This window comes from Salmo salar, chromosome ssa03 (assembly GCF_905237065.1).
Source record: "Salmo salar chromosome ssa03, Ssal_v3.1, whole genome shotgun sequence".
Classification (NCBI taxonomy): Eukaryota; Metazoa; Chordata; class Actinopteri; order Salmoniformes; family Salmonidae; genus Salmo; species Salmo salar.
In genome coordinates, this window is record NC_059444.1 from 24,853,666 (window position 1) to 24,861,684 (window position 8,019).

Genomic DNA, 8,019 nt, shown 5'->3' on the forward strand with positions numbered 1-8,019 from the left:
CAGACCATATACCACCCGTATGACAAGACATTTATTTTTAATGCTCTAATTATGTTGGTAACCAGTTTATAATAGCAATAAGGCACCTCTGGGTTTTGTGGTACATGGCCAATATACCACGGTGTCACGTCCTGACCATAGAGAGCTCATATTTTTCAATAGTGGAGTAGGTCAGGGCGTGACTGGGGGGTTTTGTCTAGTTTATTTATTTCTATGTTGGGATTTTTGTCTAGTTTAAATTTTCTATGTTGTGTTCTAGGTTCTTTTTTCTATGTTGGGGTTTTTGTCTAGTTTACATTTTCTATGTTGTGTTCTAGGTTCTTTTTTCTAGGTTGGGGTTTTCGTATGATTCCCAATTAGAGGCATCTGGTCATTGTTGTCTCTAATTGGGGATCATATTTAAATTGTTATTTTTCCCACTAGTGTTTGTGGGAGATTATTTTGAGTTTATGCATGTAGCACCTCTTTGTCACGGTTTGTTGTTTTTGTTTATAGTTTATTGTCTGTCTTGCATAGTTTCACATAGAAATAAAGATGTGGAACGATACGCACACTGCGCCTTGGTGTCTTTCATACGACAAACGTGACACACGGCTAAGGGCATATTGGCCATATAAAACAGCACTTAGCTGCGGTATATTAGCCTTATACCACACCCCCTTGGGCCTTATTGCTTAAATCTAAACTAACCCTATACCAACCTAAATTGATGTCAATTGATACATTTATAATTTTACATATACATTACATTTACCCGTTAGTTGCAGATGCTCTTATCCATTGCAGGACAGGATTTTAAAATCATAGGTGTAGATTGGCATAGAGGAGAATGTATCAAATTTGCATGCACACCATTACAACTGAATGAGTAATTGACATGCTCGAATGAGTAATTGACATGCTTTTTTGTAGTGTTCAGCAGTTCTCGAAATGTATACGTAAACTAGGCACTACACAATTTTGGTTCAATAGTTATCAGTTTTGAGCGGTTTTATTAAGTGATAGTTAAATGTATCAGTAGCAAATGACAAGAAAATCGGGTAACACTTTTCAATAAGGTTCTATTTGTATAGAGTTTATAAAGGATTTGTAATTACATTATTAACGGTTGCTCAAAAGGTTTCTACCTGGAACCAAAAAGGGTTCTTCAAAGGGGACAGCCGAGGAACCCTTTTAGGTTCTAGAAAGCACCTTTTTTTCTAAGAGTGTGCGGAGTGGATAACATGGTATAAATCATGATAATGATGATAGTCGAGTTATGTGTAGTGTCTATGCTATGCCTCTTCTCTCCCACAGATTCCCATAAGGTCTCAGACTCCAGGATGGGAAAATGGTTAACAAGAAAGAAACAGATGAAGACACAGAAGGGGACCATGAGACCCTACTGTATGTCAGCAGTTCCCAAACTAGGGGTCATGACTCACCTGATATGAAAATGGGATCACGGGAGAATTTCCAAAATCATTGTAAAGTGGTTAACCTTAAAAATCTAAATGAAAATTATTCTAATCTAAAAGACAAATATAAACCAGAGAGTGCCCTTAGATCATGGGAAAATCATTCCCACTTGAATCATTCCTACTTTTACATTACAGCCACAATTGATATGGTGAAAACCATGTGTGGGGAGGCAGAGGCACAGAAACTCACATTTATACTACCGGTCGACCGATTAACCTGCCGATTAATTGGGGCCGATTTCACGTTTCATAACAATCGATAATCGGCATATTTGGAAGCCGATTATGACCGATTACATTGCATTCCACGAGGAAACTGCGTGGCAGGCTGACCACCTGTTACACGAGTGCAGCAAGGAGCCAAGGTAAGTTGCTAGCTAGCATTAAACTTATCTTATAAAAAAAATCAATCTTAACATAATCACTATGTCACATAATCACATGGTTGATGATATTACTAGGTTAACTAGCTTGTCCTGCGTTGCATATAATCAATGCGGTGCCTGTTAATTTATCATCGAATCACAGCCTACTTCGCCAAACGTGTGATGTTTTAACAAAAGCGCATTCACGAAAAAAGCACAATCGTTGCACGAATGTACCTAAACATAAACATCAATGCCTTTCTTAAAATCAATACAGAAGTATATATTTTTTTAAACCTGCATATTTAGTTAAAAGAAATTCATGTAAGCAGGCAATATTAACTAGGGAATTTGTGTCACTTCTCTTGCGTTCATTGCACGCAGAGTCAGAGTATATGCAACAGTTTGGGCCGCCTGGCTCGTTGCGAACTAATTTGCCAGAATTGTACATAATTATGACATAACATTGAAGGTTGTGCAATGTAACAACAATATATAGACTTAGGGTTGCCACCCGTTCACTGAAAGAATAAACGTTTTGTTTTCGAAATGATAGTTTCCGGATTTGACCATATTAATGACCAAAGGCTCGTACTTCTGTGTTTATTAAATTATAATTAAGTCTATGATTTGATATTTGATTGAGCGGTGGTAGGCAGCAGCAGGCTCGTAAGCATTCATTCAAATTTTACTGCGTTTGCCAGCAGCTCTTAGCAATGCTGTTTATGACTTCAAGCCTATCAACTCCTGAGATTCGGCTGGCCATACTAAAGCGCCTATTAGAATATCTAACGGTCAAAGGTAAATGAAATACAAATGGTATAGAGACAAATAGTCGACGCGTCATAATTCCTCCAACAACTACAACCTAAAACTTCTTAACTGGGAATATTGAAGAACTGGGAATATTGAACCACCCGTTTTCATATGTTCTGAGCATGGAACTTAAACGTTAGCTTTTTACATGGCACATATTACACTTTTACTTTCTTCTCCAGAACTGTGTTTTTGCATTATTTAAACCAAATTGAGCATGTTTCAATATATATTTGAGACTAAATAGATTTTATTTATATATTATATGAAGTTAAAATAAAAGGGTTCATTGTTCATTCAGTATTGTTGTAATTGTCATTATTACAAATAAATGATATATATATACAGTTGAAGTCAGAAGTTTACATACACCTTAGCCAAATACATTTAAACTCAGTTTTTCACAATTCCTGACATTTAATCCTCGTAAGAATTCCCTGTCTTAGGTCAGTTAGGATCACCAATTTATTTTAAGAATGTCACATGTCAGAATAATAGTAGAGAGAATGATTTATTTCAGATTTTATTTCTTTCATCACATTCCCAGTGGGTCAGAAGTTTACATACACTCAATTAGTATTTGGTAGCATTGCCTTTAAATTGTTTAACTTGGGTCAAACGTTTCGCATAACCTTCCACAACCTTCTCACAAAAAATTGGCTGAATTTTGGTCCATTCCTCCTGACAAAGCTGGTGTAACTGAGTCAGGTTTGTAGGCCTCCTTGCTTGCACATGCTTTTTCAGTTCTGCCCACAAACTTTCCATAGGATTGAGGTCAGGGCTTTGTGATGGCCACTCCAATACCTTGACTTTGTTGTCCTTAAGCTATTTTGTCACAACTTTGGAAGTATGCTTGGGGTCAATGTCCATTTGGAAGACCATTTGCGACCAAGATTTAACTTCCTGACTGATGTCTTGAGATGTTGCTTCAATATATCCACATAAATATCCATCCTCATGAGGCCATCTATTTTGTGAAGTGCACCAGTCCCTCCTGCAGCAAAGCATCCCCACAACATGATGCTGCCACCCCCGTGCTTCACGGTTGGGATGGTGTTCTTCGGCTTGCAAGCCTCCCCCTTTTCCTCCAAACATAACGATGGTTATTATGGCCAAACAGTTCTATTTTTGTTTCATCAGACCAGAGGACATTTCTCCAAAAAGTACGATCTTTGTCCCCATGTGCAGTTGCAAAACGTAGTCTGGCTTTTTTATGGTGGTTTTGGAGCAGTGGCTTCTTCCTTGCTGAGCGGCCTTTCAGGTTATGTTGATATATGACTCGTTTTACTGTGGATATAGAGGCTTTTGTACCTGTTTCCTCCAGCATCTTCACAAGGTCCTTTGCTGTTGTTCTGGGATTTATTTGCACTTTTCTCACCAAAGTACATTCATCTCTAGGAGACAGAACGCGTCTCCTTCCTGAGCGGTATGACGGCTGCGTGGTCCCATGGTGTTTATACTTGCGTACTATTGTTTGTGTAGATGAACGTGGTACCTATAGGCGTTTGGAAATTGCTCCCAAGGATGAACCAGACTTGTGGAGGTGTACAATTTTTTTTCTGAGGTCTTGGCTGATTTCTTTTGAGTTTCCCATGATGTCAAGCAAAGAGGCACTGAGTTTGAAGGTAGGCCTTGAAATACATTCACAGGTACACCTCCAATTGACTCAAATTAGGTAATGTAGCCTATCAGAAGCTTCTAAAGCCATGAATTTTCCAAGCTGTTTAAAGGCACAGTCAACTTAGTGTATGTAAACATCTGACCCACTGGAATTGTGATACAGTGAATGATCTGTCTGTAAACAATTGTTGGAAAAATTACTTGTGTCATGCACAAAGTAGATGTCCTAACCGACTTGCCAAAACTATAGTTTGTTAACAAGAAATTTGTGGAGTGGTTGAAAAACGAGTTTTAATCACTCAAACCTAAGTGTATGTAAACTTCTGACTTCAACTGTATGTATTACAAGCTTACTAGCCCTACCACACATGCCTTTGATTTAGGCCTATACACAGTGTAAAAAACATTAAGAACACTTCCCTAATATTGAGTTGCACCCCCTTTTGCCCTCAGAATATCCTCAATTTGTTGGGGCATGGACTCTACAAGGTTTCGAAAGCTGGCCCATGTTGACTCCAATGCTTCCCACAGTTGTCAAGTTGGCTGGATGTCCTTTGGGTGGTGGACCATTCTTGATACACATGGGAAACTGTTGAGTGTGAAAAACCCAGCAGTGCTGTAGTTCTTGACACAAACCAGTGCGCCTGGCACCTACTACCATAACCCTTTCAAAGGCTCTTAAATCTATTGTCTTGCCCATTAACCCTCAATGGCACACATTCATGTCTCAATTGTCATCCATGTCACATCCATGTCTCAAGGCTGAAAAATCCTTCTTCATGCCGATTCTGTGGCAAAACGTTTAGTCTGTTGCAAAACATTTTGTTACAAACTGTTTACTCCAAACGGAAAACGCAAGCAAGAGTTTCTATTAGACAAAGTCAGGTAGGTCCCGTTTCGTTCCATTTGCATCAGTTTGGTTCTTGAACGGTTTCCGTAATGAATACACCCCAGGGGTGAAGGCAAATCATTAGTCCAAACAGTTAAAACAAAAATGTCGATTGGACCAAAACATGAGGAACACCTGACAATTGAGACTTGGATTGTGTATGTGTGCCATTCAGAGGGTGAATGGGCAAGACAAAATATTGAAGTGCCTTTGAGCGGGGTATGCTAGTAGGTTCCATGCGTACTGGTTTGAGTGAGTCAAGAACTGTAACACTGCTGGGGTTTTCACACTCAACAGTGTGTATCAAGAATGGTCCACCACCCAAAGGACATTGAGCCAACTTAACACAACTGTGTGAAGCATTGGAGTCAACATGTGCCAGCATCCCTGTGGAACTCTTTCCATACCCCAGCGAATGGAGGCTGTTCTGAGGGCAAAAGGGGGTGCAACTCAATATTAGGAAGGTGTTCCTAATGTATTGTACACTCAGTGTAAATGATTAATGTAAAAAAATCCCCAAACCATAGTAGCAGTTATACTAGGCTACTACAAATGTTTTATGTAGAGTATTTTTGACGTTTGGAAAAGAATCCTCGTAAACAAGGTGACGTTTATGGTGGATATTTAAATGAAAGAAACCTAGATGACTTCAAAAGCCATAGTGGTAGTTTACGTACCTGTACCTGACAAAGTACCCTATTTTTAGAATATGAAAAAAGAAAAAACTCATACTATACATAAAACTGACATGAATGCATTATATTATTTTAAACTGGTTTCGGTCCAACCTGTTGAAATACTGAGACAAGTAACATTACACCATTACAACCATCACATTCGCAATGGCAACATTGACCTCTGTGGGTAGCACCACTTCACAGCAGCAGCACGGAAGCAATAGGCCTTTTGAAAAAAATCACACTAACAGTCACTCAGGAACTAATAAACCAAATAATTGTTTAGCCATTTTAAAATTCTCACAAGACTTTTAAAGACATAGCCTATTTCCCAGCTTTTACACAAGCATCAGAGTGAGTATGGTTATAGACAACAACTGACAATAACCAAAGGTTACTGTTACTAACAAACACATTAAATAGGGGAAATCCACAAATGTTCATGGGGATTACAGGTGTTAAGTTAAAGCTACAGTCCAATATTTACAGCAGTCGCATGTAATGATATGGATTGATTATAATGGGTGAAATTAGTTAAATATAACTTACAAATGTCTCATGCTTAGTATAACTGTATCATATTATCATAATGGAAGATCTCAGGCTCTATTAGTCCATTGTTTATGTTTTCCTATAATTTGAGTGTAAACAAACAGGCCCGAAATATGTCTAATAACACCAACTTGATCTATGAATTATAGGATGATGAGCTACGCTATTTCCCCAGGCTGACCAAACCCAATCCCTCAGTTTACCAAACAGTGGCAGGATGTTGAAACGGCAGAATGTGCCTTTAATATTTGTTGACTTCTTAAACTAAGTTAACTTGTTGAGAAATGTCCAACGTTGCTTTATGAAACCACAGAGACGTCTTCTATATTGACGAAGCCCTGACATCATCATTGAATGGATATGCTGATGATTCTCAACACCATCTAATGTCTGTTAAAATGCGCTGTGAGAATCGTCAACATATCCATTCCGTGATGTCATAAAAACAACTAGGGAAGTAGCCTACGGTTAACGTTATCCGACACTGCCACGTGTTGAGCAGCAATGTTGAAATTGGCTTTAAATATCTGTAACCAAGGCACAACTGTAGCATGAGTTTATTTAACAAGAAGTAACGGTGATATTACAAATAGCAAGTACAGACAGTTGCAGATAACCTGTTATAACTGGAGTCAATAAGCTAACACTGTATGGGCTAGCGTTGAAATTGCTATTTATCTCGTCCTTACCAAATGTGTATCATTCTCGGAGTAAACAACTAGCTAACTAGCAAGCTAATTTTAATTAACTTTAGTAAAGTCAAGGCAAAAAGCATATATTTCAGCATCCACACATGGCTAGCCTAAGTTCCGTGCCCTTGTCTTTACTGTGGGTTAACATTAAAGTTGATTGATGCTCCTATTCAAACTTCTGAAACAAGAAAGATAGCTATAATAATGTATGATCATTTATTGCAACGTTATGTGTCATTGATTGCTTACCATAGCGTGGTGTCGTATAGATCTGGTGGCAGGTTGTGTCAATTCGAAATGTTCAGTGTTGCATCACCTTGTCTGGAGTCATCCTCTTCGCGGAGTTTCTGTCCCTCCTCCTTTTTTTCTCAATCATTTTCTACGCCCACAAGGGTTCTTGCCACCTACATATAATACTAATAGGATCATTAAAATGATTCATTTAATATGATCTATATGGCCGCCACAACTTTATTAATCAAAGTTCCATCCAAGACCCCATTTCTAGTAAGCTACCTTGTTCTTCACCGACCTGTTAGAATGGACATGTCTTGTCCTGTGGTGTAAATGAACACAACAAAGTAGCCTAGGCTAAGCTTGTCTGGCTGAACTGAAACTGTGGAATAAATCAATGATTTTAGCCCCCCCCCCCCAACAAAGATGATGATGATGATGATGATGATGATAAGCGATAGCCTACTATCATTCATGATGATCACATTTTAGGTCATGTAGCTTTTCTGACATGCTTTTGTAACCTGCGTGCGTGCACATGCTGAGAACGAAATAGGTCCTTTGTGTGTTAAATCGAGCTGCAAGAAACAGAAAACCTTATGCAATAGCCTACTATGCATTGTAATTTAGCCATCCTATATCATGGAATGAGCAACGCTAATGACAATCTCAGGATAATATCAAATGTAATAGCTGTCTACAATGTATGTATGC

The 8,019-nt window shown here is 38.5% G+C and overlaps 1 protein-coding gene across 1 annotated transcript in view; it reads right to left on the reverse strand.

Moving 5' to 3' along the window:
* The window catches only part of LOC106599379 (sodium- and chloride-dependent glycine transporter 1), a 96,049-nt gene extending 88,581 nt beyond the window's left edge, over positions 1 to 7,468 (reverse strand). The window contains exon 1 of the mRNA XM_014190585.2: positions 7,321 to 7,468. The gene's annotated coding sequence lies outside the window, so the exon portion shown is untranslated. The remainder of the gene's footprint in view (positions 1 to 7,320) is intronic.
* Between the last annotated feature and the right edge of the window lie 551 nt (positions 7,469 to 8,019).